We start from the raw sequence: 26,973 nt of genomic DNA, 5'->3' as shown, positions 1-26,973 counted from the left end.
TATTTTCATATCATATATGTATATTGATATATTATACATAGGAGAGAAATAATGTGCATATATATTGATATACAAAGGAGAGAAATAATGTAGATAGATAGATAGATAGATAGATAGATAAGATAGATAGACATAGGAGAGACATAATATGCTACTTGTCTTTTTAAATTTGGCTTATTTACTTAATGTATCCATTTTCATCTATTTTCCTAGAAATAACGGAATCTATTTCTTCTAATGACTGCAGCCTGCTACTGATCCCCTGTAGAGCCCTCCTCCAAACCTACTTCCTCTTCTGTGCAATGTGTAACAATGGTACTATATTTCTGGGTTGCTGATGTGTCTCCCCCTGAGCACACAGACAATCTGGTATTTGTGTAATTATCAGGCTTTCTTCAAACTGTGTCCGAGGACTCCAAGAACCAAAGGACAGACTCATGAGCTCAAAGGTAACCTGGACTTTACCCCACACACTAAAATTCTAACACCTCAGGTTAAACACTATGTTAGAGAAAGACACAGGCACTAAGAAGAAGGAAGAGGCAGGGGGCTGGGTGGTGTGACATTAGAAGATGTGCCACTGAATCCACACCAAGCCACCATCACGTGCCTGTTGGGATGACTATTACAAAAATGTCAGAAGATGAGAAGTACCATGAAGACTGTGGAGAATGGAGAGAATTTGCATGTTGTTAGTTGGAAGGTTGTCTTAGGGTTTTACTGCTGTGAACCATGACCATGACAGCCCTTATAAGGACAACATTTAATTGGGGCTGGCTTACAGGTTCAGAGGTTCAGTCCATTATCATCAAGGTGGGAACATGGCAGCATCCAGGCGGACATGGTGCAGGAGGAGCTGAGAATTCTACATCTTCATCTGAAGGCCACTAGGAGAAGACTGGCTTTTAGGCAGCTAGGATGAGGGTCTTAAAGCCCATGCCCACAGTGACACAATTCCTCCAACAAGGCCATGCCTCCTAATAGTGGCACTCCCTGAGCCAAGCATATTCAAACCACCATAGGTAAATTAGTTTGGCCATTATGGGAAACAGCATGGAGGTTCCTAAAATAAAAAGTTAGAAACAGAACTACTTTATGATCCTTTTTCTGGGAAGATGTCCAAAGGAACCAAAACCAGTGTTGAGAGTGAGATCTGCACTTCTGTGTACATCGAAACACTACTGGCACGGACCTGGTTGTGTTCCCAACCTAAGTGCTCAACAACAGACAAACAAAGCAAGAGATTGTATACATAAGCACACACCAGAAAACTACACATCCTTTAAAAGGATGAACACTTGCTACTCGAAACAACACGAGTCAATATGACAATATCACGTTAAGCAAAATAATCCAGGCATGCATGGAAAGGCACACACTGCATGGTACCTGTCACTCATACGGAGTCTTAAATAGTTGGACTTACAGAAGCAAAGAGTAGTTAGTTAGGAGTTGTGGAGGAGGGAGACAGTGGGGGGTATGTTTGTCACATGATATAAAATTTTGATTCAGGGATACATTCTAGAGGCCTGTTGTACAGCATGGTGACCGTACTCAGTGTATCCTACACTTGAAAATTACCTTTCAGTGTTGTCATTACAAAACAGTAAGTGTGTGAGATGAGGAATGTGCATAGTTTCTGTCAGGTGTGTGTGTGTGTGTGTGTGTGTGTGTGTGTGTGTGTGTGTGTGTGTGTGTGAGAGAGAGAGAGAGAGAGAAAGAGAGAGAGAGAGAGAGAGAGAGAGAGAGAGAGAGAGAGAGAGAGATGTGGTGGGGGAAGGGAGGTTAGAGGTTAAATTTAGTGTCTTCTTCCTTTACTTTCCACCTTATTCGGAACAATGCAGGTCACTGAAGCAGACTGGTCAAGCCTCTAGAACACTATCTCCAGCCACCCAGTTCTGCCGGGGGGCGGGGGAGGGTAGAATCAGGATCTTCATGCTTCATGCTCTTCATGCTTCAAGCACCCTGCCCTTTAAACCACCTCCCTAGACCAAAGTTTTGACAATTAAGGAACAAAAGAGGACTGGATGGTTCTGTGGGTAAAGCCCCAGTGAAAGCTGAGAAGAGGAGTTGGGATGCCCTAGCTCTCTCACACATGCCAGGCGAGTGCAGCACATGGCCTATAACCCCAGTGATCTCGAGGCAGAGACAAGGGATCACGGGAGCAAGCTGGTCAGCAAGACAAGCCGAACTAGTAAGCTGTAGGTTCAAGTGAGAGCCTCTGCCATGGTATGTATAGAGTGTGCAGTTGAGAAGGACACCTGATGTCAACCTCTGGTCTCCACATGCAACCCACAGTGAATGCAGACATGTGCATACATAGGCATGCACAGCACACACAAATAGACACACGTTGGTGGCACATGTCTTTAATCCCAGCAACAGGGAGGCCAAGGCAGATGGATCTCTTTGAGTTCAAGGCCAGCCTGGTCTACAGAACCAGGTTCCAGGACAGCCTTAGCTACATCTAGAAAGATCCTGTCTCAAACGAACAAACAAACACATAAATACATAAATAATAAGGAGAACAGAAGAGTAAGACAGCGTGTGGCTGAGCCTGAGAAATGTTTAGATGCTGGTCAGGAGGCAAGAGGACGGAGAGCGGTGAATATCATTTCAGATGGGCTGGCCGCAGAGATAAACACTGCTGCATGTGTCTTCCAGCTGAAGCGAGGCTTCTGGAACTCATGAACTGCACCCTCCCTCAGCACCTAATGTGCGTTCCATACACACAAATTCAATCCCTATTTTGAATAGTCAAGAAAGCAAATTGATTCTATAAACAACATGACATTCACAAGCTAAACCAAAGAGCTCACATAATTAGATATTTTAAATATCAACCTAAAATTCTTTCCTGAAGTGTGATAGGCCTTTCAGAGAATTTATATAAGCAGTTACCACATAAAGGTTAACTTTACACCCTTCTAATGCTAATTTTGCCATCCTTAGCTGATAAGGGATGGTAATAAAAGCTAATTGAGGTTGTTATTGTCAGGTAGATCATGAAAGGAAAAGGGCTTGTTGGCAGCCGCAAATTGGATTTTCATAAAATGTCAAACCCATAAAAGCGTTATCTCCACGCTATTCCCAAGTATTCGAAAATGAAATTCAGCAAATGACACAGGCTCCAGCTGTTTCAAAAGCTGACAGTTCACAGACCTGTGACTTATGACAAGTCCCAAGACACTCACTGACATTTCCTGACCCAGTGACACTGACAGAGGCTCGGACGGTCACAGATGAAAGGAATGTGCGCCAGCCTGCTGTAGGTCCCACCCTGGGAAAGCAGGACAACCTCCACTTTGGTAGGTACATCTGCCACCAGGAGGTGCTTGAGACTTTCCCGACCACCAAGCAAGCATTTCAGGCTTCGAAAATAAGTCTACAGAAAGCCAAAGTGTGTCCCAAATATTTTAGTGGAAGAGTAAATGTGTAAAGTCGTGTTCCCTATCAGCAGTGTAAACCTAAAAAGTAAGTAAATAGAAAGGAAACAAACAGATAAGAGTAGAGGTAGAGCAAAGATCTAGAGTCGGAAGATCGTAAGAGAGCAGCTTTGCCTGATTCTGGTGTGTAATAGATCCCGGCAAGGCAGCGTCCTTTTATAGTTAAACTTACAATGGATTTTGGAGGGAGAATGGGGGTGAGGGAGAAGGAGAGGGAGAGGGAGAGGGAGAGGGAGAGGGAGAGGGAGAGGGAGAGGGAGAGGGAGAGGGAGAGGGAGAGAGAGAGAGAGAGAGAGAGAGAGAGAGAGAGAGAGAGAGAGAGAGAGGGAGAGAGAGAGGGAGGGAGGGAGAGAGAGAATGGGGGTGAGGGAGAAGGAGAGAGAGAGAGAGAGAGAGAGAGAGAGAGAGAGAGGAAGAGGGAGAGGGAGAACGCTCCTATTACAGGGTTGCTTGTTAGAATAAAAGTCTGTTAATAAGCTACACATGCTGTCCTCATTTCTGTTAAGTTTTAGGTAAACATGAGTTTTATAGACTATGATTTACATTGAAATGCCAATGTTTCATTCTGTCATCACATTCATCCAGTCTTTTCCACTTGTGACATCAGTAGGGAGCTGGGAACACTGCTCAGTCAGTAAAGCGCTTGTCCTGCAAACACAAGGACCTGGGTTGGAGCACCAGAACCCTCATACAAACAACAAAAGGTCTAGAGGCCTGTGCTCCTGATCCCAGCCCTGGGGCGGGGAGGCAGGTGAATGAGCGGGCTGCAGGGCAGGCCTGTCTACTTGGGAGCTTCCTGCAGGCGACAGAACATATCTCAGGGGGAAAATGCAGATGATAGCTGAGATTGTCCTCTGGCCTCCACAGGCATGTACACACAGACACAGACACAGACACAGACACAGACACAGACACAGACACAGACACAGACACAGACACAGACACAGACACAGACACAGACACAGACACTTTCTCTCAAATCTAAAGTAGGATTTACTTCCCATCTATTAGATACCCACAATGGGTGCCTTAACAGATAATATTTAACATTCTCAGTATTTTTGGTCTTTAAAGGTGAGGAAACGGAGTCTTGAATGGGGAAAACATTGCTTTGTCTTCCCTGATTCCTTGCAGCTGTAGCTGTTTGGAAACATCTCTGGTCATGTTCTCCATTCTTTAAATAGAGATATGAATCAGCTACTATCTCTGCTCATACTAGGTCAGAGGACGTCGGTCGGTGCAGCTTCGAGCTAGTTCATATGACACCATTTCCTTATTTCAGGCAGTGTCCTGCTTACTCAGTCCTTTTAAAAGATACAAAATAAGCGAGTAAAAGGGACCAGGTCCTATGGGTGCTGGGGAGATGGTTCAGCAACGAAGAACAGGTGATGCTTTTGCAGAGGACCTGTGTCCAGTTCCCAGTTCCAACACTGTGGTTCATAACTGTTAGCCTGTAACTTTATATCCAGGGGATCCAAAACCCCATCCTGACCTCTGTGGACACCAAGTATACGTGTGCACATAGACCCATATGCATACTTTTCAAAAACTCTAAATAAAATCTGGAAAAGGGAAGGGTCCCAGGAAATTTGCGCTAAGGAGAACAGGAAGTGTTCTAATGGCTAACCAGGAGCTGGAGTGGAAGAGGCTGCTAACAGAAAAGTTGGGAACTGTGGCTAAGGTGAAGATGTATGGTGACGACTGCAGGGTCTGGCTGGGGTTGTAGCAACTGGCAATAGGAACGAGAGGCAAACGAAGGGGACATATGAAGATTATCCCTGCAAATCAAGGAGGAGGGTGATCTAGGCTAAGATGACCTAGGTTCATCATCCAAGGGACTCAGGAGATATTGACCCTCTGGCTTGAACTGAGGCTCTTAAGCAAGATAAAGCTGAAGTCCACTAGACCAGAAGACTTTAAGGTGATACAGAAGATAGGAGGTCAGAAAATCTGGCCCATGGGCTGTGCTAAATATCTGGCCAGATTTTAGAGCTAGGTCAGAGCTGAGCGCTTCCTAGGCAAGCGCTCTACCACTGAGCTAAATCCCCAACCCCAGAGCTGAAAATATATATCTGAGAATCATCTACATGTGGGTAACTAAAACTGCCGTGGTATTAACTCTGTAGGAGCGAGTACTTAGGAGCAAATGAGCGGACATTTGCAGATCAGCATCTAAAAGTGAGATGAACCAGGGGAAAGGCAAGGCACACAGGCACTCAGGCTGAGGGAGGAGCCGCAACACGGGATGCATTCTGGTTACAGAGGACTGGCGTTTCACTCTTGCTTCTCTCTGCTGGGTAATGATGAGAATGAAGAGCACACTTTAGGTTTTGTTCATTTCAAGAAGCACTGTATTCGGGAGGAAGAAAACTGTGGTTAAAAGGGAAGTCTTGTGACTTAAACTGAGATATAAAAAACTGGAGAGAGGGGGTCACTTTCTTCAGTGGCGTCACTGGTAAGTTGCCTGTGTTCCAGGGAGTAAAGGGAATAGCCCCACATCTATACTTATTCAAATAAAAATATTCTCTCTCTCTCTCTCTCTCTCTCTCTCTCTCTCTCTCTCTCTTCCTCCCTCCCTCCTTCCCTCCCTCCCTCCCTCCCTCCCTTTCCTCACACGCTCACAATGAACCGAAGAGGGAGTCTTTTGGAGGAGGTAGAAACTCAGTGGAAATAGGAGGTGGATAGGAGAAATAGGGGGATTAATGTGATTAAATACACTATATACACATTATGGAACTGTTAAAGAATATAGAAAAAATGTTTTAAAAATAAAGATGAAGTCTTAATGTCCCATTCAATAGTGATCTGCTCCCACCAATATCCTGGAGGTGCCCAGCAAATATTAAAACCACACTGGCATTTCTATCCTCTTCCATTCTGCCCACACAAGCAGCTCAGCCACCGAGGACACGGCAGCGAGTGGGGTGGAGTTACCCTCCACCTATGAACCTCCTTAAGCTTCATTTCCAGTCCTCTAAGGACTGAGTCTCTGTGCCATTAAATACACCTCTCTTTCCTGCTGTCTCTGCTTTGCAGGTTTTTGTGGTTGTTTTATAAAGACTGAAGCTTACTAACCAGTAGGGAGACGCCATCTTTTAAGTGAATTCTATGGAAGCCATAAAAGGTGGGAAATGCAGAAGCAGGGGTTACAGATTTAACTTCAGTGAGTCCCTAGTTCTTGTCATCACTATGGAGGGGTCAGTGGGGAATCTGCAGAGGCAAAGGACTCAGTCTCAGGACAACTGATGACACCTTAGTTCTTTATGAACCCAGGGCAAAGCTCTACGATCTCGGGTAGGATAAGGATACTTCCCACCCTGACTCTATTTTCTTCATTCTTTCTTAAGTAATAATGAGAAATGGGGGGCGTGGCCTACAACCCAGACAGGTCTTAGACTTGTGACCCTCCTTCCTTATTTTCTCTAGTGTTGGGACCACAGGCATGTGCCACCACGGTGAATCTTCAAAATATGTGGGTTGTTTTTTTCATTATAAAAAATGTGAGAGTGAATTAAAACATTGGATTCTCCAGTACTCTCAGTGGCTTTAGAGAACCTACTGAACTTACAAATTTCCACATTGAAATCCCCAGAATAGAATCGGGTTTAGAATCTGCCTGCTTCAGCCAGTGCCATTAGCATCTTCATCCCTAGGTCACGTTCTCTACGTGTGGTTTGAATCAGTCCTAAATCACCACAAGATCATCAGGTAGCTAAAATGAATGGGAAGGGTGGCATGTGGATGTCAGGGGCTGCCATAGCCTGAAAACATATTTCCCCTGAAGGCAGAAGCAGGAAGAATGCACACTTGTCCAAGGGAATCTGGATTTATATGTAAACATAATGATTTTTTAAAAATATTAGAAAGAGGGGTTGGGGGTTTAGCTCAGCGGTAGAGCGCTTGCCTAGCAAGCCCAAGGCCCTGGGTTTGGTCTCCAGCTCCAAAAAAAAGAAAAGAAAAAACAAATAAAATATTAGAAAGAATTTTCATAACTGAATGATCCAGAAACCACTAATTCTCAGACTCTGTCTATAAAAACTGTGTTAAGCATGTTTGTACAAAAACCTGAAAGTCACTGCTGCTCACAATTTTTAGCGTGAACACTGTGTGCAAAAGATGCAAAGACATTGGAAGAACGTAAAGGAAGCATAAACTAATAGAAATGAAAAGAGAGAGAATTTAAAACCTAAGAGGATGGGAGTCAATGCACTGAGTAAAGAAAAGCCAAAATGAAGTCAGGATAGTTACTTTTATCTGTTAAATACACTCAAGGTCAAAATGCGTCAGACAAGATAAAGGTGATCACATATTATCATAAGTAATAATCCAGAAAGTAGGTATACCAATCGTTAATATATAAAAAATATATGCTATATCGAACATATAATATGTACATATAATAATATACATATATAATTCTTTTTTTAATTTATTCATTTATCTCATGTATATGAGTACACTGTAGCTGTCTTCAGACACACCAGAAGAGGGCACTGAATCCCATCACAGATGGTTGTGAGCCACCATGTGGTTGCTGGGAATTGAACTCAGGACCTCTGGAAGAGCACACAGTGCTCTTGACCACTGAGCCATCTCTCCAGCCCTACATATATAATTCATATAATGAAAATGAGGCTTTCAGTGTTACAAAACAAACACTAATTGATACAAAAGAACGGATAGCACCTAATGTAAGGTAGATGACTTCAACACTGAGCTCTCATCAGCATATAGATCTTCCAGTCTTAGAACCAATGGAGACACTTCAGAGTTAAACTACAGCATAGGCCAAGAGGTCTTAACAGGCACCTGCAGAACATTTTACCCAGAAGATGCAGAATACACACATTCTTCTAAGAAGTTCAAGGAATCTTTCTTTATGATAAAACATATTTTAGGCCAGAAAACAAGTCTTATCACATATAAAAGAATCAAAATAATGTCTTATATTTTACTATATTGAACTGGAATTAACTAGAAGACAAGAGGAAGAAGAAAACAAAGAAGCTATTTAAATAGAGATCAAACCATATGCTTTTTAATAAACAGACTTACTCTATTTTTAGTTATATATATCTATGTGTGTGTATATATATATGTATATATACATGCATATATATGTATATATGAATTCAGTATCTACAGAGCCCAAGAACATAGGGCTCCTTGGAGCTCAGTTAAAGGTGGTGGTGAATTGCTCAACATGGGTGCTTGGAATTGAATCCCTGTCTTCTGCATGAACACTACATGTTTCTAACCACTGAGCAATCTCTTCAGCCCTGAACAATATACTCTTAAACCATCAATAGGTTGTTGAAGAAACCAGGGAAAGAATTACAGATCTTCTAGAATCAAGCAAAAGCTGTTCCACAAAGTGTTTATAGCTGTGACCGCTTACCTTAAAAGTCAGAGTGATCTCAGATAAGCAATTTAATGATGTGCTTCAAAGGTCCTGGAAAAACAAGAGGTGCCGAATGCAATGGCAGAAAGAAACAAGAAAGATTGGGGCAGAAGTTAACTAAATGGGGACCAAACAGGATCAATAAAACAAAGTCTACAAATTTTTAGGCAAACTAAGCAAAAGAAGCAGAGAGAAGATTCAAAATTAAAGATGAAGAAGGGAACGTTGCAACAGATACCAACAAGTTTCCAAGGATCGCTATGGGATACTGTGAAGACATATTTTCGAAGAGCTGAAAAGTCTAGAAGAAATGGTTCAGTTCCTACACATGTGCATGTGGCTCACAAAAATTAACTCAAGATAACAGGGATTAGTGAACCAGATCTATAAGGAACAATACAATTGAAAGAGTAATAAGGAGTCGAAGAGAGGTCCAGGACCATTGCATGGACTCACTGTCAAATTCCACATTTAAAGATGAGCTAGCACCAAGTTCTTTAAACTGCTTTATAGAGTAGAAAGGGAAGGAAGATTACGAAACTTGTGCTATGAAACAGTAAGAGCACAGTAACAAAAGAACACTGTCCGGTTGGAGGGATGGCTCAGTGTGTAAGAGGACAACCTGGGTTCAATTCCCAGCACAAGCATGGAAACCCACAACTGTCTGTAACTCCAAGATCTGACGCTCTCACGCAGCCATGCATGCAGGCAAATCCTCAATGCGCATAAAAAAGATTAAGAACACCACCGACCAATTTTCCAGATGAATATGACACAAATGTTTTTTTAACAAAATACATGCAAATTAAATTCTACAATGTGCTACAAAGGCCACTCACCATGACGGAATGTATTTCCTTACAGATATTCAAGGCAGGTAAGACAGAAATCACATTAGCATCTCAACAGATGTAGAGAAGATATTTTGCACAGTAAATATCCTTCCACAATTAAAATCGTGAGGAATAAAAGGGATATATGTCAACACAATAAACGCTATATATAACACATCTATAACTAACATTGTACTAAATTGGGGAAAACTGAGAATTTTTCTTTTAAAACCAAGAACAAGGATGTCTTGATACCCTCATTGAATACAGTTCTTGAAGTCCTAGCTGGATCAATAGGACAAGAGAACAAAATGAAATGGGACAAATGGGAAGATAGGGTTCCGTGATACATCACTTGCTGTACAAGCCAGTGACCTGAGTTTGGGTCCCCAGAACCCATGTGAGGTGTAGTAGTACAGTCGTCTGGCATCTCACCGTGCTTCTGGTCACTGGGAGACCAGAGGGGACACAGGAGAACTGCTGGAAGCTAGTGGACCAGCTAGCCGGACATATGCAGCAGCAAACAACTGAGATCCTGTCACCATCAAGACGGAAAGCAGGAACCAATGCCTCAGGTGGCACCCTGACCTCTATATGTGCTCATGGAACATGTATAACCCGCCCCTCTCATATCTCTCTCTCAAATAAAGGAAACAGGAGAGAAGTCAAATTATCCATGATTCCCCAGAAAACTCTCAAACACTTTCAGAAAAGTAACAGGGATTTAAAACAAAATACTATTCTACCAAAATAAGTAGTTTTCCTATATACCATTAATGGGCTTGCCGAAAAAGAAATCAAGAAAACAAAATTCCACTCATGATAGCTTCAGAAGTATAAAACAAAATATCTTGAAAGAAAATTAACTAAGGAGGCAACAAATCTCTGAACAAAGACACTAGAAGATGAGAAGACTCCCACCCTCTTGCGGACACAGAACTCATACTGTGAGAAATGGCTATCTCACTGTGCTTCTGGCTAACCTTGGATGTCAACTTGACTACATCCAGAGTCAAAGAAACTCTAAGCAGCAGCACACACTATGAGAAATGTTCTTGATTAGGTCATTTCAGGCAAGAAGACCCACACTAAATCCAGATCATTTGCGGTCAGAAGAGCCATCCCAGAGCTGGGCTACCCTTCTGATAGCAGCCTACATAAAAGGGCACGGAAGGAGAAAGCTTTTTTTTCTTTTTAACCTGTTTGCCCTCACTTTCATGGCAAGTCCATCTGTCCTGATGCTGAGGAATTCCTTCTGGTACTAGAACCTACTTCAGGGTAAACTGAACATAGACTGAAGACCACTTGAGACATCCTGTTTCATGAGTTGTATAACAACTGGACCCTTGCTTTCCATTGAGAGACAGCCACTGCTGGACTAATCAGTCCACAGCCTGTAAAGCCACTCTAATAAATATTATATATGTATATATACATATACACATACATACATATATAAGATCAGTTCTGTTCTTCTAGACAACCCCAACTAAAACAGTTATCAAAGGCAATCTACAGATTGAATGCAATTCCCATCATGACTTCAAAGACTTTTTTTTTTTTTTTGCAGAACTAGAATAGGACTGAAGCTCACATAGATGCACAAAAGACTCTTGACAGCCAAATCCACCCTAAGCAGAAAGAACAATACTGGAGCTGTCAAAATACTCGATTTCAAATCATAGGGCATAGTAACAAAACCAGCAAGGTAATGTCCATTACGCCATACATAGAACAGAATAAAGAAGCCAGAAATAAAGCCACACTGCTACATTTAACTGCCAACAGAGCTGTCAAAAACATAATCTAGAGAACAGACGGCTTCTAATAAATGCTGTTCAGGGAACTGGGTATCCACAAGTACAAGAAAGAAAAGAACATACCTTTCTCTCGCCATGTACAAAAAACAAAAATCAGTGTGAAATAGAGACCGTAATGTAAGACCTGAAACCCCAAACAATTAGAGGGAAGTGTTTCAAGACATGGGCATAGGTAAGAATTTTCTGAAAAGGACTCCAATGGACCAGGAAGTAAGTGCAACAATTGGCAAATGGGATTGCATAAGGTTCAGACACTGCCTGTGCAGAGCAAAGGAAAGCACAAGCAGACTGAACAGACGGCCCACGGGATGGAAGAGAAATGATGTCAGCTCTACGTTTGAGAGTAGATTAATATCTATAAAGAACACAAGAATTAAATGCTGGAAGAACAAAGCATCCTGTCAGTAAATGGCAGACGAACTGAACAGAAGGTTCTCAAAGGAAGCACAAACGGCCAATCAAGATATGAGAACAGGTTCAGCCAGGAGGGAAATGCAAATGAAGCTACACTGAGGTCTCTTCGCACTCCAAGTAGAATGGCTACTGTCTAGAAAACAGACCACAGCAACCCTGGTGAGGCTGAAGAGAGGCCCTTCCCTTATCAACTATTGCCAGGAATGGACATCACATGACCACTGTGGAAACAAGCATGGAGGTTTCTCAAAAACGACCAATCATGGACCTAACATATGACTGACCTATGTCACTCCGAGGTACAAGTTCAGGGGAATGTACGCCATCACAGAACAGAGGTCCTTGCACACCATGCTTAGTGCAACCTTATTTACAACAGCTAAAGTATGAACCAGTTAAGAGAATACTGGGAAAAGGAATACATGTATGATGAGGTTTGATTCAACTGAAAATTGTGTCATTTTTAGGAAAATAGATACAAATCAGCATGTTTTAAGTATAAAGTAAGATAGATTTAAAAACAAAAAATAGCAATGCTTTCTCTTATGTGAATGTTTTCAACTTGACTGTGTCTAGTCCTTCAGGTAGGGAAACAGCTTTAATCCAGATCTTGACACTCCTCCAATGTAGATCTTCAGGTAGGAAGACACACCTTTAATCCAGATACAATGTGGGCCTTGCCTTCAGTAGAAGCCTCTGTAAGGATATGGGAGAGGGAAGGGGGGAGAGGGAAGCCTTGGCTCCTTGGCTGTTTACTCTCTCCTCCACAGCAAGCCCATCTATTCAGAGACAACACAGCCTACTGCTTCAGATTCCAGTTTACACTGAAGACCACTGAAACATCAGCCTTGTGGACGGACCACTACTGGATTCTTGGACCTCTCATTCACAGCCTGCCATTTTTGGATTAGCTGGACCATAATATATAAGTCATTCTAACAACTTCCTCACTGTCTGTCTCTCTCTGTCTTTCTCTCTCCAAATATGTGTCTCTCTATATATATGCCTATATATAAACACATATACACATGTATATATACATATATTCATGTATAGTGCAAATACACATATATGTATATATAATATAATGACTTTATATAGAGACTCAATGTATAAGTTCTATATACATATTCATCCTGTAAGTTCTATATATTCTATAAAGATTAATCTATACATTCTATATATATAATACATATAGAAAAATGATATAAAAGCAGAAAGGAAAATATAAGGGAGGAGGAAGGGGTATAAAGGGAGGTGGTAAGAAGAGAGAACAAGGAAGAGACGCAAATGTAGTACAATCTCTCTCATAGGTAGAACTAGTTTTAAATATACATGTGTATATATAAACAGATGCATTGTGTATTATGAAATCAGGAGGCCTACTTTGGGGGAGAAAAAGTACCATCGGGAAGAGGGGTATGGGACAATGGCAGGTGGCAGGGTGACTATGAGGAAAGCTCAATGACATACATACATGGAAATGTCACAGAGGACCCCGCTAATTTGCCATCTTCTAAAAATCTCTTTTTAATTTTTATTTAAATTATTGCAGGTTTTTTAAGGATTTAAAAAAAAAACTTATTTAATGTATGCAAGTACACTGTAGCTGTCTCCAGACACACCAGAAGAGGGCACTGAATCCCATCACAGATGGTTGTGAGCCACCATGTGGTTGCTGGGAACTGATCTCAGGACCTCTGGAAGAGCAGTCAGTGCTCTTAACTCCTGAGCCATCTCTCCAGCCCCCTAAAAATCTTAATATTGAAAAGGAAACAAATTAGATAATGGCTGTTTGTAGTACTTTTGAGAAATGGAACACAGCTGCAGGGACAGAGAGGCCAGGAGCGTTTCTGGCAGCATCCTGAAGTGGGGCTGCCCTGTGTGAGAAGCGTCATCCAACCTTCAGCGCAGCAGTATGGAGTGCTCAGCACTAGTCCAGTCCACTGGGACTTGGTGTAGTTAAGATGCTATGTTGAATTGTTGAAGTGTGTAATGCGTAGCCAACGCCACTGATTCAAAGTCCGTTTCCCCAAGTTTGTCCTGAGTTTCTGGTTCAGAGGCACTCACTCCATCGCTCGCCAGATATTTACTGTGTGCTTGCCACGCTCAGATGCTGGCAGAGGCACTGGAGACATAGCAGGGTATGAATGAGAGATCAGTTCCTGCCTGCTAGGGACCCCCACATTCAAGCTTGGAGAGAGGGGCAGCACGTAAGTAACTGAGCATACATTAGCGACAAGTCCCATGGAGTCAGCATCGAGCAGGGGAGCCAAACAGAAGTTCGGATGTGTTCTATGTGTAGAGGAAGTGCAGTGCATGGGCAGATGAGAGTGATGTGGAACTGGGTTCTAAACAGGATCACCTGGAAAGTCCAAGGAAGCAACATCTGAGCAGAAACATCGGGGAAGAAGGTCTGACTGGAGGGAGCCTCAGGACATGCTTGGAGCAAGCTTGTTGATGCCTCAGGTATGCAAACAACAAATGCCCTGCAGTGAGGGAGGCTTGATGTGGTATGGTAACAATGAAGGGTGGGGTAGAAGGAGGTTAGGTCTGAAAGCGCAATCAGGAAGGCTGGCTGAAGGCCACTCAACACAGATCTCAAAGATGGGGTAGGAGTCAGCCCAGCTGCCGACTGGCCACGCAAAGCAAGCACAGAGCTCTGACTAGACACTGGCTGTTCACTGTCTGAGGCTAGCTATTTTTCCTTCTTTTTCAGTTTGAAAGCATTTGGAAATTATCAGAGAGGGTGTCAAAGTCTTAGAGGAGCCCCTATAGTCCCTTCCCTTGGCTTTACCACACCTTCATCTCTTAGATAGCCAGTATCAGGAAATTCTACAGAGGGGCTGGATAGATCAGGTATGACTTCAAAGAAGAAGAGTAGCCATGATTTTAAAGTTTCACAGGACTGACTGGTACCCCTCTTTGGTGGACATACTTCTGGGTGCCCATTTAAGTCAATGAGGATCAATGAACTGATAGATGGCTTTGAAAATGGCCTTCTGGTGTCAGATCTGTTCATTAGCAAAATAGAGGTTCTAGATTTTTCTTTTTTTTTTTTCTAAGATTTATTTATTTTATGTATGCAAGTACACTGTCATTGTGTGCAGACACACCAGAAGAGGGCATTGGATCTCATTACACATGGTTGTGAGCCACCATGTGGTTGCTGGGAATTGAACTCAAGACCTCTGGAAGAGCAGTCAGTGCAACCACTGAGCCATCTCTCTCCAGTCCGAGGTTCTAGATTTTCAATAATCCAAGAACTTACCAAACCGCTCTCTGGTCCCAACCCTGAGCACCTGGTGACATAGCATGTAAACGGGCATCAAACATCAAATGATGATAATCCCAGTGAGTCTATGAAAAGTCCAGTTTTCACAAACTCGAGTAGAAATGTTGAAATGCTCTGAACTTGCTCATATAAAATGTGCCTGATTATATTTTTTTTTCAGTTGGATTTAGCATGCTCTTCAATTGGATACAGCCAAAGAAATGAAAGAGAGCCAAGACTCCAAGACTGGCATGGCAAGTCGAGGCAGCCTCCATCTAAATAGATAAAGCGAGGTGCATTCAGCCAAGGCAAGCTGGTCCAGGAGAGTGTTCAGCCCCAAGAGGCTGGAGCTACGATGTCCTGTGATCAAACCCCATCCCAGAGTTTATTTCTAGTCTAGTGACTTTGGGGAAAGTACCCACGCTCTTTGTTTTCTCAGATTTTGTTTGGTTTTGTTTGTTTTGAGGTTGCTCTCAATTCAGCATCCCTCCTGCCTCAGTTTCCCAAGTACTGGGATTCTATCATCCACCATGCGGCTGGACAGGCTTCTTAAAGCTTCTGAGGCCCAACCCTTATGAGCAAAAGAAGAAACACAAGCAGTGCTCACATCACGGTGCAGCTGCAAGAGGTAACCCAGGAGCTGCAGGGGAGTCCTTAGCACAATGGCTCACGTACAGCAAGTGGTCCAGAGGTGATGGTACTACTCAGCTTGAGAGATCTTGAACGTGAGGTTCAGGAGGACACAGAGGTGGATTATCAAGGGTAAGGAGTTTATTAGAAGAATTATTAACATCAGAGACAGAGAAGCAATAGCCTAGCAGGAGAGAGGGCAGACCCCAGCACCAGAGATAAATAGCATGGCGTGGGGGACGGGACTCTGAAGAGAGGAGATCAGAGTCCTTGTGATAGAAGGACAAGGGTGTCTTCTTATCCCTTTCTGCACCCAGCCTCTCTGATTCCTGGGCAGGAGGCCTAGTGTAGGGAGCAGGACCTTTGATAGAAACTCATTTTCTTGGGTAGAAACCCTGGGTACCTGGAAATCTGTGAGCTAGACAGACACAGTGACTCAGGAGGGGGCCTCTGGCATCTCTGACTCGGGGAGGGGCTGCTGCAGGTTATGCAGCCCGAACGACTGGATTCTAGCACTGTTCTTACACCTCTGTGCTCCATCTTCCATACGCTTCCATTACCTCAGGTCGGAAGAGTTAATTACGCTAAATCTCTCTATTGAGTAAATCGGCGGCAGCGTCCCAGGTGGCCAGAGTTGGCCTCACCAATTTCTGCTACACACGCAAGTGTAGAATTCGATGTGATCCGGCTGCTCGTGCAGTTAGATAAGAACTGTAGATGCAAAGAAAACTTTAAAATGAAATCCAAAAACATACACAGAAGCCAAAGTAGGCATTTAATGGTGGTAGAGTGGAGTCAACTTTTGCCCCTGATCCTCAAGCTGACCTAAAGCCCAAGGTCTGCGTGTCACCCAGGTTCTTGCTCACTCTGAGCTAGTTCAGCCCTTCCTTTGATGTCCTGAACTCAGAATTTCAGTGATGTCCCTGGGCTCTCACTTAGCAGTAAGTTGGGATTTCCTTAGGGCCATTATTTTTCTCACTAGTCCTTTGAAAAACAGTAATCTCAGGGTTTTCATTCCGAACACTTCTCGAGGCCTAACATTAGCATTCCTGCTAATGCCCCATGCTCAGTTCCTTCTGTACTTATATCTCAGGCCCATTCTCCAGGAAAACAGAAGAACCTGTGTGAGTGAGAGCCATCTGCAAAGGCTGAGCGATTAGACATTCCCTGACGGGGAGAGGTTGGAATGTTGCAGGTCTAGAGCCTAGTTAAATTATCTGGGCTAGCTTCCATTCCTTGTCCATCTACGAATTAGGCTTACTATGATGTGGTAAGACATCAGATAAAAAGCTCTTGTAATGTATTAACAAGGCCTATTTATTATCATTATCATCATCATCATCATCATCATCATCATCATCATCATCGGTGGTGGTGGTGGTGGTGGTGGTGGTGGTGCTATTCTGTCTAAGTTCCACCCCCACAGCTACCTGGCAATAGCCAGGTATGCTCTGCCCCACAGTTACACAGTTGCCTGGCAGCAGCCAGCTGTGCCTGACACTATATAAGGGCCTGTCCCTTCTCTTCCCACCCACCTCTCCTCCCTCCATGTGCTCATGGCTGGCCTTTACTTATGCCCCCCTCCTTCTACTCTTCTTCTCTCATTAAACCTTCCCACATGGAACCATGTTGGCTTGGAGTGTTCTGTCTGGACGCTGGCCAAGATTTAAACCACCCCAACTATTATGATGATGCTGATGATGCTGATGATGATGCTGCTGCTGCTGCTGCTGCTGCTGCTGATGATGATGATGATGATGATGATGATGAAGGGCTAAGGATAATGTAAGATGGCATTAGGGTGAACTGAGATTTCTCTGGTTGAGTGGAAGGTACTTCTCATATTTCCACCGATGTATTTGAAAAGTGCTTTGACTTACGACTTTATTCCCTTGTTATAAAAACTTCATGAACTGACTTGCACATTGATTGGAAGACCTATGTTCCTGAGTCAAGATTACTCTAATCTGGCCCCAGAATAAGCTATCTCCATGCTCTTTGAGGTGAGAGTTGTGGTGTGAAGTTATAGTACCCAGTGTGGGGCTCCAAGAATAATTCATTTTCACAGGAGGAGTCACGGCATGGAAGTGAGGCGCTGTCATATCGCTGAGTCCAATCCACCGGTGCTATGTCCTCCCGTGGACTGTGGCAAGCTCTTCCAGGCTCTGTCAGCTCTCCCTCCGTTTGCTCAATGGACCCTTTTTTTATTCTGCGCACTTATTTAAGGATCCCATTTGGAACCACTTCTCCTGTTTCCTTTCAGAGCATTTGGTTTAAGGTCTCTATTGTGTTTGCTTCAGAAGCCTTTTGGTCTAGATATCTGTCGGCTTTCGGTTTGTTTGTGGTTGGTCTTGTTTGCTTTCAGATCTCCAGGGTAGTTTGGCTTCAGACTGTTGGGCTCATTTTCAGCTTTTGCTCACATTTAGAAGGTGATCTGGCTGCTGTTTCGGCTTGCCTTGGTTTCCCTGGGCATTTTGACTTCTTCCCATATGGCCTCTGTCTCCTGACACTCCTCAGATACCAGTTTCTCCGTTTGTCTATGGTTCTCTTGCAACAGAAAGTGCTGATGATGAGTGGCAGTTATTCCCCACAACCCAACGGTGTGGAGTTGCCAGGAGGCTCTCCACGGTGTACAACCACCCACCCGTCAAACACTCCATTCCCGAGTCAGAAAGAGCTTGATTGGTTCATCTGGGAAGACACACAGGGTTCGATCATCCAGTATCTTGAGCGCCCTCATACTCTGCAAACATGCAGGATCCTGCTGAAACTCAGTGGGAGAAGCCACTATCTGAGGAAAAGCTGATAAAGTGCATCTTGGAAACAAAAACCCGATCCAAAGCCCATATCCCTAGAAGGCATAAATAGGCTTCGGATTTTTTGGGAAAAAGAAAAAAAGGGAGAAGCAAGTTTTCCAAAGGGGAAGTTTTTGGAGATAAGCCCTCACGTGATGGACAGGTGGCTTCACGATAAGTGTCGGCTTTCAACTTGCAAGTATGGGAAGAATGGGGAAATCAAGCTAAAGATAGCATTGGCTTATCCTTCCACCAACAGGGGATGTCTAACGCTCCAAAGCTGGTATTTAGGGCTCAAAACTCAACGTCTTTGGCAATAAAGGCAACGACTGGGCAGCCTGCTCTAAGTGGAATGTAAAACTCATCTTTAATTTACAAAAGTTAATAAGAGCTCTAAAAACCATGCATGAGTTAAAAGGAAATGCTGAAAATCAGAATTTTATTTTTAAAACTGTAGAAGTTATATCAGAACTAGAGATAAATTCTGAGAACAGCCCCTTGCTCTCCACTCTTTTTCTGAATTCTTAACCTCCTAACAGGACAACGGAAAAGACTGTGGCCTGTTTAAAAAAAAAATAGAGAAGGGGGATTCCATGCTACATTAAAAAACAAAAATCTGTAACAGGGGCCTTGGCGCTGTTGCATTTCCCCCTAAAGTGCCTCCATTCTTTAAATGACAATATCTTTAATATATAGTTTGCAAAGTCCTTTCAACACCGAAGCCACAAATCCCTGTCTGGCCTGACTGGAGGTTCCCAGAGCTTGGCAGAATTCTTCCTGCCGCAGGAAGCTGCCCCATTCCCTAAGCTTACACCTCTGGGAACTGGTGCTGAGATTCTCCTTGAACCCTCTCCGGTGGGTTTCCTTGTCTGTCCCTTGCTTGGCTGGTCTACTCTGCTAATCACTGTTTGCGTGTTACCCTGGGCTCCTATGCTTTTGTTTTTCTAGCAGAGACCTACTAAGTGTTTCATGAGAGCGGCTGGAATCCAAAACAGACATCGCTGGAAGCCAAAATAGACATCACTAGACCTATACTCTGGTCTTGGAACAGACAGACCAGTGCATGGCTTTTCTGGAGAAATCATTAGAGCCTACCCTCTTGATAGCCTAAGTCAGGCTCCTACCTCCAAGAGAGCAGCTTCAGACATGACGGAGAATGACCTCCAAGCACCACGCTAGGAGTCACTGCTTCTCTCTGAACCTGGATCTCAGCACTCGGCTTTGTTCCCATCTGTGAAGCTAACAGCTTAGGACAGTGTTTCTCCACCTGTGTGCCACACATCAGCTAGCCTGTATATCAGATATTTACATTATGATTCATAATGGAAACAAAAATTACAGTTATGAAGGAACATCAAAAGTAATTTTATGGTTAGGGGGTCACCACGGCACGAGGAACTGTATTAAAGGGTCGCAGTGTTAGGAAGGTCAAGAACCACTGGCTTAGGTCGAGGGACACCCCTCTTCCTCTCCCTATGATATTCTGAGGGCTTGGCTGACTTCTAACACTTCAGAGTTCGAAATGAATGAATTTAAACTCTATCTGTTCTCATTTGATAACAGGTTAGGAAAAGGTGGCCACCTGAGCATTTGCAGTGACCAAATGCTGCAGAAATATCTGTATGGAGCCATCCTGGGCAGATCGACCCAAGACGAGAGTCAGACCAGCACTGCGGGATCTAGGAAGGGAACTGTACTCCACACTGACACTGGGCCAGAGGGCTATGCCTGAACAAAACACAACGCAGCAAAATGACAGAAAAACAAAAAGTCTTCTTGTACCTCTTCCCTTTTTCTTTTAGATACAAGTGCAAGCATGGGAAATATGATGTGGCTTCACTGTAAATCAAGAGTAGAAAAAGAGAAGAAGAAAGAAAGAGAACCTTTGGCTTAAACATTTTCATCAGTGGTAAACGAAGCTCCCTCTTAGCTATTTAGCTCTTGAAGAGAGGAAAAGACATTACAAGTCTACAGGACAGACTTCACCTTTTGATCTTTTATGCTACTAAGACTTTCTCACCTCTTAAAGAGACAGGAATATAAACTTTAAACTTTGTTCTTTGAAAAAAAAAAAGCTGGATGCATCTAGATTTCCTGTAACTGTGCCATGCATGTTCATAATAATTTTTTTCACTCTGTGTTGTTCGAATAAAAAGAATGAACCAAGTGTCCACTTCAGCTCCTCATTTTTGCTGTGTGCTAAAGTTATTACTTTGAAATTTTTTCAGTAATGCCCAATTAAAATATGTACTCTCGGAATTACAAATGGGGATAATTTGACAATTGATGAATACACAAATGTCCCACAAGCTCGGTACATCCTAAAATCGATTAAAATGATATCTTTAGATGTACTGTTTGATAAAACCTTAAAACACTACTCAGTTACATAAAAAGATTCATTAGGTCATAAAAAATTCCATTCAAATACTAAAGTTGGTGTTTTATATATAGATTTTGATAAGGATTTCCTCGCGGAACAGATTCTAAATGACTATGAATTAACTATAAATTTTATTTCAAAATGTCAATATAAAACCATTGAATGTTTTCATTAAAGCTGGACAACGTGTGGTAGTGGGTGCCTGCGTTCACGAAAGGTCTGTGTGCCACTTTCTCTTTACAGCGAGGACCACAGGAGATATAGTCCCAGTCGACGACAATATTGAGCATGATATATGTAGTGTCATATGTGGACGTAACGTGATCCAGTTCAGCTTGACTCACAAGCACTCATGTAATCTAAAACTGTCAAACTAGCTCTGCTTCCTTTTGGCTCACAAGGAACTAAAATTTAAGAGAAGACATCTCAACAGGCTAACACTGACCACACTTGCAATCCACAAATCAGCAGGGCAGTATGATGGCGAAAGACGACGCGTGTATTTAATCAACATGACCACTTCAATGAACCAAGGAGAATGGGGTCGTAGAGCCTCCTTTAGGACAACTTACAGGAGGTTTTAAATTTAAAGAAAAATCTTGTTTTTAGACAGCAAGACATCTGTAATCACACTGCTCTGTCCAAGTTGCCATCTCCTTGATTCTTAGCTCGGTTCTGGTTCTACAGACTGTCCCCTCCTGCTTGAGGACAGACGTCAGTTTTACGAGATGATTTCTCCTGTGCTGGGTGCAGTTCTTCTTGGGTAGTTGCTGGATGCTAAACTCTGTGTTTCCAGGATTAAGGGGGTGGTTTATTCTCTGCTGTTAGATATGTTCTGTATTTGTACACGAGTGCATATAAATACACGCTTCTAAAGGATTTTAAGAATATTTTAACCACTACTGCATTCTTCAAGGTCTGTGTCTTAGTCAGACATGTTTAATATACAACATTCTTTTCAGTATCATTTTAAACCTGCTTTAAAGCTTATCAAAAAAAGTATTTTAGAGTTTATAAACATCGTATATCATAATTATATGTTTGGGACAAGTATTTGTTTCTGCCTTCTTATTTTTAAAGAAAACAGTGTAGGCAGCTTGCTTGCTAACTAATGTTACTACAAAGGTAAACTGAAGGCTCAAAAGAAATAAAGTAAAAAATGCCAAACTTTATCCTGCTTACTAAAGCATAACCTAATGAGAAATGACTTTTTGTAAAAATACAAACAAGTGCTAAGTGCCTGGTGAATGGCTTAACTTTTTAATAAATAATTTAAATTGGTTAAAAAAGCAATACTATTAATGCATTTTGCCTGTTTATAACTGTTATGAATCTACATGTTTTATGTGTTTTAGATACAGTTTCCCGGGTTTTTGTTTCAAATGAATTTGGTAAAAATGTTTTCTGGATTCTACAGTAACAATAATAGTAAGGGTGGCTTTAAAAACAGTCAAACTACAGGAGGACTCAAGGGAGAAATGATGACTTGGGATGAGAGAGGAGTTTGGATGGCAGGGCGAAGATTGTCCCACGGTGGAGAGGGAAGGGAATAAGCGAGAAGAGGAGGTATGTCATAGAGGTATGGTGGACATAAAACTTACAGAAAGTGGCTCAGGCATAGTAAGTATAAGGTTATTACATTTTAAGGTCAAAATTTGCTGTCCCAAGATAGGATTCACACTTGATTCTCTGCTTATGACAGTGTTTGCTTAGGGGTCGATCTGTCCCAGCAGTGTCCATTAAGACGGCTTAGAAAAACAAGAACTTTATCTTATCCTCATACTAAACAGATGTTTAAACATCGTCACACTTTATGTTTTTCCATGGGGCAAAGCCTTTTCTTGTGAACTTTACGAAAAATTTTGTTTAGAAAATTATTCCTATGTGGGGCATTCCTGCTAAATTGCATAATGATTGGGAAATTCTATTTTAATAAAAAAGATTTAAATATGTTTATAAATTCTGGTCTATGAGATAAGTAAATAGTGCTGATAAATTGTTAAAACTGGCTAAAGTTTTGGCTTTCTCTTATGATTTATCCTTTTTGAAAAATATGCAAGCGCTGGAGAGACGGCTCAGCGGTTAAGAGCACTGACTGCTCTTCCTGAGGTCCTGAGTTCAATCCCCAGCACCCACATGGTGGCTCACAACCATCTATAGTGGGATCCGATGCCCTTTTCTGGTGTGTCTGGAGACAGCTACAGTGTACTCATAAAATAATATAAATAAATCTTTTATAAAGGAAAATATAGGGCAGGGCGCCGGGCTCCTGTGAGCAGATTTGTTCGCTTGCTGAGGTGCTGAGGTATCTTTCCGTAGGTCCCTCGCAGGAGTGGACGCGGGTCCAAAGGGAGACTGAGGAACGAAGGAATTTAGTTATGATGATGGCAACTTTTACTCCAAGGAAGAGGAAGCGACATACACTGAAGGCTGATAATGATGATAGCCTATTAACAGATATTTCATCAAGCAAACTAAGATTTGCTGAAAATCTATATTCATCACCTAATAAGAAACATAATTGTCAAAGCAGTGTTCAAAAGGAAGAAAAGCCATGCTCCCACCAACGACATTTCTCTTCAAGTCCACTCAAAACAACTGAAAATAATATGTTGTCATTTGCAAACCACAGCTCGTTATTTAAACCAGTTGTGTCTACTGTATCTTTCTACAATAAAAATAAGCACTACCTCAATCCACTGGAGAGGAAGTTGATAAGAGAGTGTAAATCTATTTGTCTAGCAACTAAAAATGAAGATAGACCTTTTCCCAGTGTGACAGAAAAAATTCAGAGAAAACCAGTCTGTACCAAGAATAAAAAAAGGCAGAAGAGTTTAACTGCTAATCATCAACCAAATTACAAGCACGTCAAGTCTATATCAAGAAACCTGAAAAATTCCAAGCCAAGTCAAGTGACCTATAAGCCAGTTGTGGACAAAGAGAACAGTTGTTTTCCCACAGAAAATCCTCCAAATTCTCCTCCTCGGGTTCTAAGCCAGAAAATAAGACCACGAGTTACACTCCAAGGTGGAGCAGCATTTTTTGTTAGAAAAAGAAACTTTCTTAAAAAGTCACCTCTAGAAGATAAGCCATTACCAATACTTTTGCAGAAAAATGAACCAGAGGTCACTGAAGATGCCCTTGAGGCAAAGCAAGTCCCAAAGTCCTTGTTAGTGGGAGAGAAATCAAATGTTGAGCTACTAGACGCAAGAAGTGAAAGTGAAGAGAAACTGGGAAAGAATTCCTCAGGTGCAGTAGTTTCTTCAAAGGAGTGTAAACTTGATAAACATAATTTTCCTTCAGAGAAGTCACTTGAGAACAAGACAATTTCTTCGGAGTCTGTCTATTCTATCTTCAGTGTTTCTTCAACGAACACAAAAAGGTCTCCATCTGAAGAACAGTCTTCTGTGGGATCCCCTGCATGTACTAACTTCTTGAAACAGACAAATGTACAGAAAAATATTAATTTCAGAGATACAAATAAAGGAGGAAAAGACCAGCTTGTTATTGACGCGGGTCAGAAACATTTTGGGACGACTATGTGTAAGTCTTGTGGCATGATCTATACTGCTTCCAACCCTGAAGATGAAATACAACATCTCCAACATCACCACCGATTTCTGGAGGGAATTAAATATGTGGGATGGAAAAGAGAACGGATAGTAGCAGAGTTTTGGGATGGGAAGATTGTGTTGGTCCTGCCACGTGATCCAAGTTATGCCATCAAAAAGGTAGAGGATGTCCAAGAACTTGTGGATCTGGAATTGGGTTTCCAGCAAGTTGTTCCCATGTGTCCAAACAAAACCAAAACCTTCCTCTTTATTGATGAAAAGAGAGTAGTTGGATGTTTAATTGCGGAACCCATCAAACAGGCTTTTCGTGTCCTGTCAGAACCAAGTACCACTAAAGAATGTTCTAGAGCTTGGCGGTGTTCAGATGTACCAGAACCTGCAATTTGTGGAATAAGTAGAATCTGGGTCTTCAAACTAAAAAGAAGAAAACGCATTGCAAGACGACTGGTTGACACTGTCAGGAATTGCTTCATGTTTGGCTGTTTCCTCAGCATTAATGAAATTGCATTTTCTGACCCAACACCAGATGGCAAATTATTTGCAACCAAGTATTGCAACACCCCTAATTTCCTTGTATATAATTTTCATAGCTAAAACCAATTGTAACCACAAATCTGGTACTATGTGGAAAAGTTCAGCTAGATAAAAACTAATTAGTATCAGAATGAAAATTGTAAGACTGTACACATGTAAATACAAGTTTTTTCTTTATGTGTTAGATAATTTGTTGAGAATTGTTTGAGATTCAAAGGGAAAAAAGATCTTCATATACACTCTTGAGTTCATAATTCTGAAAAACTTCTCACAGAACGGTAGCTTTCGCAAAAACTGGGCCACTTTATAAGGAACACATGAACTCACTTTTAGACCATGTGGTTGTCTCATGTTACATCAGTAGAGGCAAATCTAAACACAGGCCATGAGACAATTCCGGAATTCCTTATGTAGTGATCCTACTTTACGAGCATATTGTAGCAGCTAAGTTGAAAATACTTAAAAGTATTTTGAATTTCTGGTTTAGATAGCAGAAATCATTATTCATATCTACTTAGGTAAAATAATTCCATAATCCCTTAGAAAATTAATCAAAAGCATGCTTATCATAAAATTTAATTAAGACTATTTGGCATTGTTATCTGATTTTATTAAATGAAATTGCTGGTAGGTAATGAAAGTCATGAATCAGACTAATGGACCTAAGAACGTAATGACCTTATGGAATACTCAGTTTACCTAAGTTCACCTCAGATTTTCTGAATTTGATACTCATTTCTAAAACAAAAAATTCAAGTGGTTTTAATTGTTAAAGGTCATTTAACTGATACCTGGCATGAGACATTAAGGAAGAAATTTTTGTTTCTAGGTTGTATTATTGTTTGTAAAATTGGTTCATCTTTAGTCTAATTTGCCTGTAATCCTTCCAAAAATAGTGAGAAAGTGTTAAAATTATAACATTTTAATGCTATTTTCTGCACAAAATCTTAAATGTTTATTATATTTTATTAACATTCTATTGTTCAGTGACTTGTGAGAAGCCAATCACAGTTGTTCTAATTATTGCTAGTGTGCATGTGTGTCATGCATGCATTTCAAGGTGCCTCCATGGAGTTAGAGAACAACCCTTGGGAGTTACTTCTCCCCTACCATAGCTTCCAAGGATCCAAGTCAGATAGCCAGGCTTCTGCAAGTACCACATATAGTAATAATTTGAGTCCATACCAAAAAATGAATTGTGGACAACAGTTAAGTCCTAAGGCAGACTGCGCATTAGAGTATAGCAATGGAAAGGAGGAAAATGAGCGTCACACTAGCAGGTACCCTGCTGACAATAGCAACAGCCAGTGCTACTGTGTTGAGATTTGGTTTGCTACATCAGAAGGGTATTTACCTTTCTCAAGTATAATTCCATGTGAACATGAACTAAACCTCAAGACAAGTCCCAGTTGTACAAAATATATAACCACCATACCCTAAGACTCAAAAGCAATGAAAAACAAAAGTTTGAAATTTAGTCAAAGGGTCATGACATCCTGAAGTGTGGCAATTGAATGGGATCTTGGAACAGAAAAAGTCACTGAACAGTACATCTGAATAAAGTATGGAGTTGAATTGCAAAAAAAAAAAAAAAAAAAAAGGAAAATATACATTCGAAATTCAAAGATCCCAGGCTGACTGGAGGAAAAGACTGTCTGCAGGTACTTCTAGCCTGCTCTGGTCTCCGGACGGTAACCTGCCCGCCATCAAACACTCCAGCTCCGTCTGGGAACCCAGGAAGACTTCAGCAGTGCTGGCCTTTGGTCATCGCAACTGCGTCAATAAACGAGCCCCACAAATACCTGACCTTTTCTCTCTCTCTATTTTTTTTTGTTTTTAAAATCCTTTTATAATTTCATGTTTTAAGCTTT

The 26,973-nt window shown here is 41.8% G+C and overlaps 1 protein-coding gene, 1 long non-coding RNA gene and 1 pseudogene across 4 annotated transcripts in view; 2 read left to right on the top strand and 1 right to left on the bottom strand.

The window, feature by feature from the left end:
* Lcp1 (lymphocyte cytosolic protein 1) overlaps positions 1 to 26,973 on the bottom strand; it is a 102,087-nt gene that overhangs the window by 65,781 nt on the left and 9,333 nt on the right. The gene's annotated exons all lie outside the window — the stretch shown is intronic.
* LOC120097039 (uncharacterized) lies at positions 14,491 to 20,784 on the top strand. 3 transcript variants are annotated; one of them, XR_015638950.1, is made up of 3 exons: positions 14,491 to 14,773; positions 15,370 to 15,950; positions 20,177 to 20,780. It is a non-coding gene; the product is annotated as an uncharacterized LOC120097039 (long non-coding RNA). The 3 variants fall into 3 exon arrangements; XR_015638951.1 differs by having other exon boundaries at positions 14,497 to 14,526; positions 20,177 to 20,784; XR_015638949.1 differs by having other exon boundaries at positions 14,497 to 14,607.
* Esco2-ps2 (establishment of cohesion 1 homolog 2 (S. cerevisiae), pseudogene 2) lies at positions 23,235 to 26,703 on the top strand (annotated as a pseudogene).

This window comes from Rattus norvegicus, chromosome 15 (assembly GCF_021556685.1).
Source record: "Rattus norvegicus strain SHRSP/BbbUtx chromosome 15, alternate assembly SHRSP_T2T, whole genome shotgun sequence".
NCBI lineage: Eukaryota > Metazoa > Chordata > Mammalia > Rodentia > Muridae > Rattus > Rattus norvegicus.
This window is presented reverse-complemented; position numbering and strand designations above follow the sequence as displayed.